This window comes from Notolabrus celidotus, chromosome 13 (genome assembly GCF_009762535.1).
Source record: "Notolabrus celidotus isolate fNotCel1 chromosome 13, fNotCel1.pri, whole genome shotgun sequence".
NCBI classification, from domain to species: Eukaryota; Metazoa; Chordata; class Actinopteri; order Labriformes; family Labridae; genus Notolabrus; species Notolabrus celidotus.
Window position 1 is genome coordinate 2,431,121 of NC_048284.1, and position 12,000 is coordinate 2,443,120.

Consider the following 12,000-nt stretch of genomic DNA (forward strand, 5'->3'; position numbering starts at 1 on the left):
TAATCTCATCTAGAGACTAACACTAACAGTTAGCATCAGCTGTTTCTAATCATCTCCACTGATCTGATTATGGAAGCAAATAAGCACCAAAATTAAAATGCTAAAGCAAATTTGAAAATTATATTGCATTAACAGAATTACTTTTTAATTTTCCGAATATGAGTGCATTATTTGACTTATAAATATAATTAATATTCAATAATCCTATTTGCATTTTAATTCTAATCTTCAAAAATGCTAATTATTGTACACAATTAGAATGAAAAGGAAAATTACATTTCCAAAAAATGCCTCGCTAATTTATTATCATAATTAAAATTAAAAAGAAAATTGTGTGTTACAAAATTTGCAAGCTCAAACATGCAGGCTGTGAACTCTCTCTTGACCTGTCAATCAAAGAGTTAGGCCACGCCCACACACAGTCCTGAGAAATGCTCTGACCTGGAAAACAAGCTGTTTTTGAACAGAGTTTTTTCAGCGTTGTGGATGTTTATTTTTACTCAGATTTTTGTTGAAGCTTGATTACACATTACACTTTGATATTCTATGTGAATTTCAAATTTTCCATTTACGTTTCCAGGGCCTTTAATCTTTCTTACAGCTTTTTACTTCACAAATAAACACATCTAATTCTCTTCATCATATCTGACAACAGTGTCGTCTGCAAATAAAGAAATACTCACCTCTTGATTCTACAGAGTGTTTAATGATTCCTAGGTTGACAAACAAAGTTAAAATCACAGTGAAAATGAAGTCTGATTAAGGACCTTATATCTGACTGGGTTTAAATGGAAAACACTCATCACTGGTATAAATGTTGTTTGAAAAAAAAAAACTAAAGTCATGCTTCAAAAACTTTCATGAACATATTCCTTAAACTCAGAATATGCTGCCAGGAAATCAGGACATTCATTTTAACCAGAAACTTTAAAAACGTTTGATAGAGATCCTGTTATATCATAGTAAATAACCAGAGTGCGGTGACCCTCCTACGTAGGGACCTCAGCCATTGCTGTTGAAACAGTTAATGGGTCCATGGACCCATCTCTCTGCATCTTGGTAGGGAGAGGGGTTGCCCTTGCAAAACTGCTGACAGGGACCTGCCAGTGTACCATTGGAGACGTGAGAAGGTACCAGCTGCTTCCCCAGTCACTAACTAGAGAGATTTACATCCCTTTATCTTGCAATGGCCACATTTGGCCTCTCCAATGCTTACACAAGCCTGAAGGCGTAAGATGATACTCACACTACTGTGTGTGTGAGAGGAGAGGGAGAGGCGAGTGAGAGGAGAGGGAGAGGAGAATGAGAATAAAGGAAAATACACTACACTACAATCACTAGTTAGTATTTCAACTGAGCTAATGTACGACCTGAGTCAGTCACTGTGTGCAGTTCTTTCTTAACTCAGTGACGGAGATGTTTTGCACTTCTGAGAAGCGCACAGAGGAAGCTGAATGTACAAAGATTGTTGGTTTAGATAAATGTGTTGCATCAGTCAGACTCCACTGATCAACATGTTACATGACTTCAATTGACCCGACTAATGAGTCCTCAGCCCTTAAAGGCCTTGGGAACCCTAATCAACAAAAATGTTCTACCTATATTTCAGACCATATGTAAATACTAAAAACTATGTAAAAATATTAGAACTCAACTTTGATCCATTTTATAAATATGTTCAATTACGTTTTTTTAACATGTTTTCACACTGGGTTTTAAGGGGGCTGGTTTTAACCTGATATTTATTACGTAATAAATATCCAACCAATCAGAAATGAGACACTGAGTCACTTGAAGCTTGATTACACATTACATTTTGATATTCTATGTGAATTTTAAATATTCCATTTACATTTCCAGGGACTTTAATCTTTCTTACAGCTTTTTACTTCACAAATAATCTAATTCTCTTCATCATATCTGACTACAGTGTCATCTGCAAATGAAGAATCGATGGATCGGGTGGAATTTGGCTTCTCTGTTCTCATTAGAGCAAAGCAGCTTCATATTTCCTTTATGTTGAGATGAGAAGAAGTATTTCTTAGAGACACACTAGGGTTTTAATTCTTTAACATGTTCCTCAACACAAGTGTTTTATTTGCTCTTATGATGTTGTAAAACAAATTATACGAGTGTTACAATAATCAGCTTATATTATATAAACTTTATTGAGAAACACATCCATATAAGTACAAAATGCTACTTAGCTTTTTAATGATACATTCTCTTTAAAAGGTTTCAAACAAAAAGATTATTTCATCACAAATATTTCTCAGGTTGTATCAGACCAACACTCAGACAAGTTTAATTACAAAAGTCAGACAAACTGAGAATTAAGGCGGATAAAATAAATAAAGTATGATAACAGGGATGCATGATATACAGTATGTCCGTTTGATAAACAAGAAAATTTGAATGGTCGGTGAAGGCCCTATTGGAACCCTGTTGACTTTCTACCTGCACAATGAATTGCCTGTTTGGAGCCTTCAACATGCCCCAAAACTCACCAAACTTGACACACTCATCAGGCCTGGTGAAAAATGTGATATTCTTTTGGTCCCGTGCAAAAAGTCCCAAAAATGCCTCAATAGCGCCAGCTTCAATTTTTCACATTTCAAAAGGCCAGCCCCTCAACACGGTTCAACCTACATGCATGAAGTTTTTTTTACCATATCTATCAGGCCAAAACCTACAAAAAAGCCTCTTTACGTCATGTTGAAATCCCAACAGGAAGTCGGCCATCTTTTTAGGAAATTTTTGAGTTCATCTTGGCAATCTGCCAAAAACGTTAAACCTTAATAACTCTTACATACAGTGTTAGATCAGGACCAAATTGGTCATGCATGATAAGTGTGCCAGTCTGAATGCATGTGTATGCTAATATTCACCTATATCTTATAGCGCCCCCTACTGGCAAAAGGAAATCAAGTGTTTTCTTTGTGATGTATAGCTCCTTCTATTTATAAGATTTGTTTTTCAAATGTGCTCAAAAGAGGCCTTCACACCCTCATGAAGCATCACTGGTCAGACTGTGACCTGTTGTTGAAGGTCGTGGTCTCTGGTGACGCCTCAAACTTTGATGTCTCACCATGAAACTAAAACATTTATAGCTCCTTCATAGCGACTGGTTCTGACAGACAGTGATTGCGTGTGTGACATGCGTTGGCCCACGTAAGCCCCCTGCATCATTTTCAACTGCTGAGTCATCAAACGAAGCGGAGTGTCACTTTAAATCATAGACTGTATAATACGTGATGTCACACATCTGTTTCTGAAGCACTGTTTTGAAGACGATCGTAAACGGGTGCCATATTGGAAATGCTGAACTCAACCTAACTTCTGTTGTGTTAGTGTGAGGTAAAGAGGCGGGCTTTTAGCCTCTATACTAACAGCTACAGGGTGCCAGCCTGTCAATCAAGGCATGCCCTTATTTGGGCAAAACTCATGAGTTTAATATCTTCAAAAATACCTCATTATAAAAAATTCAACCCGGTACAATGTGTGAGAGAGAAATTAACTATTCAGACCTAAACTGTTTTTTTGAACCAGGCTGTAAACATGTTTATTTCTGCTGTTAAGATCGTCTTCTTTAATGGGTGTGTATGTGGTTTCTGGTGTTTCTGCATCCAGCCTCTAGTGGACGCTCGATGAACTGCAGTTTTTAGAACTTCCACATGGGCTTCATATTTTAAGACCGGAGGTTGCCGCTTGCTTTAAATCTGACACTCACCTCACCCTAACCACGTTCATATCATGCATCCCTTTATCACACCGTTAACATATCATATCCAGGAGTAATCATGAACACACTTTCCTCTGTATTAAAACTTACTGGCTCAAATCACGTCACCTCTTAATGACATGGAAGTCAAAACATAAACATGTTACATAATTTACAGAAACACATCTACATGATATCAAACTGACTCAGCTGCCTTAAGATACATTCTCAGACCCAAATGTTAACAAATAGGTCAGCTTCAACTGGAACACATAGTTTCCACCTGAACTCCCGGCTAAATCAGACAAACTGAAAGGGATTCAAACTTCAAAGTAATAAAGTCAAAGTATCTCCTCCTCTGATTTAAGAACAGGTAGAATCTCTCATTCATCTCATCAAACTCAACAACTCAACCATCCTGTCTCTCTACACCAGATCTTCTGAGGGAGACATCTTTATCTACTTGTTCTTGTTAATGAAGTCTACATTTCTTACAGTGAGGGGAAGCTTTCTTTACATCCTAGAAAACACAGAATAAACTGAGCAGAGGTCTCGATGTTCAAACGACTGCAGATCAAACCACAAAGAAAGAAGACAAACGAACACACGAGGAATACAGCTGAACACGCGTACATTTAAATACCTGCAAATATGATGGTATATGAAGCTCATAAGCTCAGATAATACTGGACTGTTGTGCTGCTGGTGAACCTACAACCAGCCTTCTGGACATCAAGGCTTCCTGCAGCACGTCATCCTGAAAGAACCAACAACAGCATCCTGCAGGATCAGGTCTCAGTATGAAGGAGCTGTGGCTTCACTTTGGACTCTTCTTTTTGTTGATGGTGGCATAGAGGCTGCTGGGATCAGCAGCAGGAGAGGAGGAAGAAGAGGCTTTCACAGTGGCGTAGGTCACTGCTCCATCCTCATCATCTGCTTTACCCCGAGCCTGAAAAAGAAGGTCTGAATTAAGGGACTTTAAATGACCCCTTTGCTGCGTCTGACTTCAAACTCCTCCACAGATTTTCTGACTCTGATATTTTCTTTTTGAGGTGCACTGAGGAAGTTTGAAGGACATAAATCAGCCATGTCACATCACTTTTACAGAGCTCACCTGAGCTTTCCTCTTCTCCTTCTTGGCGTATCTGATAGAAGCGTAGGAAACTCCCTCTTCAGGATCCGTCTGCACAGAAGACAACAAACAACAAAACAGCTGCTCACAAACATTTAGAATAACTTCACTTTTCATCAGAAGCAACATTTTAAACTCTCTGACTTCTGTCATGTTGTAGTGAGACAGGTTGATGTGTCAGACCAGACTAATCTATTTCATGTCATTCACCCTGAATGCATCGTTTACAGTGTGTCTTTCATGGAGTAATTCTCTGTTGATAATGTGCACTTGTAGTTGTTTGTGAGGTTTCACAGTCAGTAATAAAAGAGAGAAGAACCTGGATGGTTATTTAGATCTGTGTATTTGAGTTTGATTGCTCTGTGATCTGTTGGTAATGCCTCAGAGATCTAGTAGGGGGAGCGCGCTCTGCTTCCTCACTCAATACAGACGAGTGAAGACGAGAGCAACACGTGTGGTTTCCCTCCTTCTTATCTCAACACTTCTCTGCTTTAAGGAACAGAAACTTTGAATGATCTCTGAAATGTTGTGAGGTCATCTTTGATGGTAGGTTGATCTCTGACTTCTGGTTTCACACACCGCTGTGTGATATGTTTCAGGTGTGGTCAAGTTTCTTCATCTCACTTCTCTTTTTGTTTGTTCTCACACTCTGCAGACTGTACACACTCTGCTGCTCACCACACTATTCTCAGGAGATGATGACATTCACGCCTGTAGCACTGATGCTTATTCATAGCTTTCCCGCCTCTGACAAGGCAAACAGCCAATCACAGTTTAGCACTTTGGGACAGCCAATCAGATTTTAGTGGTGTCCATCCCGCCTCTCTGGACACGGCTCTGACTGTTGAATCATTCAAACTTGAGATGCGTTCAAGTGCAACACGGATGAACAGTCTCTGGATGAGTGCAGTCATGTAAAGTTTGATGACATCAGAGAGGAGCTGATGAAATCCTCTCATCAGTACAGAGGGTGAATCTAATGTTGATGATGAGCTGAGCTAAGCTGAGCTATGAGCTCCTGAAGCCGCTGAGTTTTAACACCACACAGTTCATCTCATCTTTTCTCAGCTAGAGAATCAAAATGTTAAATAAAGCAGTTTTTCAACTCACAGCGTCGTCGTTCCTCTGAGTTTCGTTCCCTGAAAAGACAGGGGAAAAAAAGAGGCGGAGCTTCAGCTTCAAATCAGGAAATAAAAGCTTGATGATAAAAGATTCATGTGTGCTCTCACCTTTGGTTCTCTTGCGTCTGATGGCGATCACAACGACGACAAGAAGCGCCGTTAAAAGCACCACAGGCACGGTGACGTACAACCACGGCTGACCTGGAAGGATGAGGAGAACATTAGAAGTGTTCTGGAGCAGATTTCTGTCCTCAATCTCTCCAACATGAATCAAACAGAGAGAGGGAGAGAGAGGAACAAAGACAAAGAGTTGAGTCTGTACCTTTTCCAACTGAAGGTTGGTTTCCAGACGCTGGTGTGGTCTCTGCTGTCAGTCCGTCTTCAGTTGGTCTTGGAGCTGCTGTTGACTTCTTCGTTGGTGTTGTTGTTGTTGTTGTTCTTGGTGTTGTTGTTGTTGGTGGTTTCCTGTTGTCGTTGGCCTCACCTGAATGAACAAACAAAACTCACCAAGCTTTAAATCCATCAAATCAACAACATTTTGAGGTAACTGTTCGTGTCAGTTAAAGCTGCTGTTGGTAGTCGTGATATAAACATCAGTTCTGAGAGAGATTTTGAATGTTAACACTACCCCTCCCCTCTCTGCTGTCATGACCCCGCCCACAAAAGATTGTTGTGCGCGTTCTATGAGGAAGTAGTGGCTTCCCAGCTAATCAGGGCGACTTAATGGGGACGCCACTCGACCAATTAGGACAGAGGGTTTGGGAATAGCTCTGATTGGTCCGTGATAACGGGATCAAGAGGAATAATAACATTGCTTGATACAAAGGCATTGGAAAACACAGAGATTTCGCCATAATCTCAAATTACTTCACTTACAGATGATTACCGATGGGTATCATGACATTTTCTCCAAACCCAGAAGAAAAATAGTACAGTTTTTTTTAACACCATTCCTGCCAACAGCAGCTTTAAAGTGACTTTAAAGGGTAACTAAACCCCGGAGTTTCCATGAACTGCATCTACCGAGGAATTTCAAAAAATGCCCTTAGAACTTCAAGACATGCCCACTCACTCCTTCATGCCACACACACACAGATATCAGCAGAGCGGGGCTAACAGCTCAAGCCCAGAATCTTTCCGGAAGTCCTAAATATTCTTGACTATTGATAAAACTGTGTCAATCTTTCACAGCGGGGGAAGTAACACTGCTAGACCATACTGGATACACAACCTGCTGCTAAAGTTATCATCTAGCTTACACTGGAAACATTTAACAACCAAGCTACTGAAACTGCTAACCAACTATCTAAAGTCTGGAAACTAGCAACCCTCAAATATGCACTAAATGAATCCATGCTAACAGAATGATCCAACCATTAAAGTCACAGTCACTATCAGGCTGTGCTGTTCTCCTAGTCCACTTCACTCCCCCTACTTTACTTTCTGGAGTCCGATGACGAACGCGTGCCCCGAATACGTCACCGTGCACGGTGTTGCAGTTGCAGTTGCTGGGTTTCAACCTGAAGGTGGCAGTCTCTACGCACATTTTTAACACATTAAATAATTTATACTCGACTGCTGGGATCAAGACCCACATTGATTAACAACACTACTTAATACTCTATAAATAAGAGTTCAGTTAAAGGTGACATATCAGGCTTTTTTCATCAACATATATTGGTCTAAGAGGTCCCCAAAACATGTCTTTAAAGTTTATGCTCAAAAAAACACTTTGAAATCAGATTTTGGTCTGCCTGAAGAACCCCTCTTCTTCAGTCCTCCTCAGAACACTCTGTTTTCTCTCTGACCACGCCCCCTCAGGAAGTGGGTCAGCACGTGGATCTAATGTTTACATGTTGGCTGAATATACACGGCTGCTCAGAGATCACGTTACTTCAACCCTCTGAATCTGATCCAGAATCTGATCCTGACGGAGAGGCGCCTGCAGCAGGACCTTTCTGAAGGATTGGTCACAGATTTAGTGTTTCTTGTTGTTTTATTTATCAGTATGTCGACGTGTGTCTTGGTACACAGCTACGAACATGTAGCTATGTGGCTATGCTAACTAGCGCTAGCACTTATCCATGATAAATAAAAATCATCCACTAGATCTTCAAATCTGCAGACGTGGGGAGTAAAACCGACCTTTGTGTTTATTAAGACAGCCTACAACTAGCATGCCTCCCTCCTAAGCTCCTTGTTAGCACACATGTGTGCAGTGAATGAAAAACGGAGGAGGGGTTGAGTTGTATTTTATACAGTATATGGGCTGAACAAGCTCCGAGCTCTGACTCCGTGACACACCGGATATTGTTGTTACGTAACAAAAACACGAGAGTCTGAAACGGCTGGTTTCAGCACACATTTACAGAAAGGTGGAGAAATCAGAACAGGGGCAGAATGGATTTTTTTCATTCTCGGGGGGTTTGTAGACAGGGACACATATTTCAGGTAGAGAACCATTAAAAAGTCGATTTTGCATGATATGTCACCTTTAAAAGTGCTGTGGGGGTTTAGTTACCGTTTAAACAGATCAAGATATTCTCACCTGGTTTCTCACCTGAGGGCTGAAGGCTGAAGGGAAACCACAGCTCTTTTTTACCTGCAGTCACTTCACACTGCAGTGAGTCATATCTTGATTTGTACACGCGGTGATCAGACTGAAAGGTCACATCAGAGTAGCAGAGACACTGTGATGTCCTCACACTTTGATAACGTACATCCTTATCTCTACCCTCAAACAGCCACTTCACTTTACATGGTCGATGTCCAGATGTCATCACAGAGCAGCGTAATGTCACCTGATCACCTTGATTCTTTATTTCAGTCACTGGTGAAGATGGAGATATTGTCAGAGAGACAAAAAGAGTCAAATGAAGTTGAGCACTGTGATCATAATTATTGTAATGTTTTAGTATACTGTTTGAACGAGACAGTTTGAGCTGAAAACATGACGATAAAAATACTCACTGTTCAGAAGAGACAGATCAACACCAGCACCAGGTTCTGGTGTTCCTCCTGGTGTGAACTGAAGACAGACATAACGACCAACATCCTCCTCTGTGACCTTCTTTATCACCAGAGAACAGTCCTCTGTAACGCTCAGTCTGACTGATTTAGCTCCAAGGTTTTCTCTGATATTTCTTTCTCTAACCAGCAGTACTGATGGTGATTCAGACGGATCACTGAAGATCCATTCATTTCTCTCACAGGGACGGTGACTCTCACAAGGCAAAGTGACGTCCTCTCCAACTCTGACAGTTTTAACTTCAACTGCTGCTGCTGAGAGAATGAGAAACAAATGATGAAAATTAAAGTGAAATGTTAAAATTCTGTTAAGTTCACAGTCAGTGTGATATGAATTCTTCATCCTGGATTTACGAGAGCTCATGAACTCATGGTGTTAGAGACAAACAACAGATTGACAAAGTAAGTTACAAAGCACCTTCAATGATGATGATGTGATATAAATATTCTCACCTGTGAACTGAAGCAGTGCTGTTAGAAATAAAGAGATCTGGATCCATCTGAACTCCATGATCCTGATCCTCCACCTCTCTTCTTCTCCTCTCTCTTCTTCTCTCACTAATAACTGTCTGAGTTCATGAACGTGTCCTTATTTAGAGAGAGGCTGAATCTACTTCTTATGACGTAATTTCCTCAAGTCGTCACTTTCGAGATTGTTAAAACTATTAATGTCTCAGGTGTGAAAGATTAAAGATAAGAAAATAGCGTGATGGTCTTTTTAATAAAAACAAGTTTCTCTTAGTCACATTAAAGAGGCGGAGTTAGCAACGGATGACCAATTATAGATATGAACAAGTTTTCTGCCAGCACATTTGTTGCTCTGCTGTATTCTTGTGACGTGTATGACAGTTTAAGATGATTACAAAGAGGTTAAGAGAGGTAAGGGGGAAGGGTAGGATTTGGAGTCAGGTAGGATAAGTAGGGGTCGAGGTAAGGTGGGATGGGTGGGCTACTCATCCCCCCTTTACCTCAAACCCTACTTCCTCGACCCCTATTCATCCCCCCTTTGCCTCGACCCCTATCCATCCCCCCTTACGCGGGCCCCTACTCATCCCTCTATTCCTCGACCCCTATTCATCCTTCCATAGCTTGACCCCTACTCAACCCCCCTTTACCTCAACCCCTACCCATCCCTCTTACCTCGAACCCTACTCATCCTCTGTATCCTGACCCTTACTCATCCCCCCTTTGCCATGACCCCTACCCATCCTCATACCTCAACCCCTATCCATCCCCCCTTACCTCCACCTCTACTCATCCCTCTATTCCTCGACCCTTACTCATCCTCCCATAGCTCGACCCCTACTCAACCCCCCTTTACATCGAACCCTACCTATCCCCCTTACCTCGACCCCTACTCAACCCCCCTTTACATCGAACCCTACCTATCCCCCTTACCTCGACCCCTACTCATCCCCCCTTTACCTTGTCCTCTACCCATCTCCCCTTTACCTTGAACCCTACTCATCCTCTGTATCCCGACCCTTACTCATCCTCCCATAGCTCGACCCCTACTCAACCCCCCTTTACATTGAACCCTACCTATCCCCCTTACCTCGACCCCTACTCATCCCCCCTTCAACTCAACCCCTTGTCATCCCTCCTTTACCTCGACCCCTACCCATCCCCCTTTACCTCAAACCCTACCCACCACCTTTACCTCGACCCCTACTCAACCCCCCTTTACTTTGACCCCTACCCATCCATCATACCTAAACCCCTAATCACCCCCCCTTTACCTCGATCCATACACATCTTTCTATTCCTCGACCCGTACTCATCCTTCCATACCTTGACCCCTACTCTTCCCCCCTTTAACTCAACCCCTACCCATCCTTCCTTACCTCAACACTTACTCATCCCTCGTTTCCTCAATCCCAACCATCCTCCTTTACCTTGACCCCTACCCATCCCTCTTAACTTGCTCCCTAATCATCCCCCTTACATCGTCCCTTTAACTTGAAATTCTTAAAAATGTACTATGGCGTGGTTTTGTTTTTGATGTTCAATGATTTGGTGTTCGTTACGTACTACATCGGGTCTTGTTACAAATATAACCTACAAGGGAATGGTCTTGTTCGTGAACAAGTCCGTCAACAACTGCGGAGGAGGACAAACTAACCTGACACAATTTTGAGGATTCTATTTCCAGGTATAGCTTGAAATAGTGTCCCTTATCTCATCTCCTACCCACACCCCCTTACCTATAATCATCTTAGACTGTCATACACGTCACAAGAATACAGCAGAGCAACGAATGTGCTTACAGAAAACATGTTCATATCTATAATTGGTCATCCGTGTCTAACTCCGCCCCTTTAATGTGACTCATAGAAACTTGTTTTTAACAAGACCATCATGCTATTTTCTTATCTTTATTAATCTTTCACACCTGAGACATTAATAGTTTAACTTGATGAATTCTCAGACGTAAGGAAGACTTGATGGAAATTACATCATAGGGAGGAAGTAGGTTCAGCTTCTCTCTAAATAAGGACACATTCATGAACTCAGACAGTTATTAGTGTGAGAAGAAGAGAGACGGAGAAGAAGAGAGACGGAGGATCAGGATCATGGAGTTCAAATGGATTCAGATCTCTTTATTTCTAACAGCACTGCTTCAGTTCACAGGTGAGAATATTTATATCACATCATCATTGAAGGTGCTTTGTAACTTACTTTGTCAATCTGTTGTTTGTCTCTAACACCATGAGTTCATGAGCTCTCGTAAATCCAGGATGAAGAATTCATATCACACTGACTGTGAACATAACAGAATTTTTACATTTCACTTTAATTTTCATCATTTGTTTCTCATTCTCTCAGCAGCAGCAGCTGAAGTTAAAACTGTCAGAGCTGGAGAGGACGTCACTTTGTCTTGTGAGAGTCACCGTCCCTGTGAGAGTAATGAATGGATCTTCAGTGATCCATCAAAATCACCATCATTAGTACTGGTTAGAAATTGGAGGATCAGAGAAAACCTTGGAGCTAAATCAGTC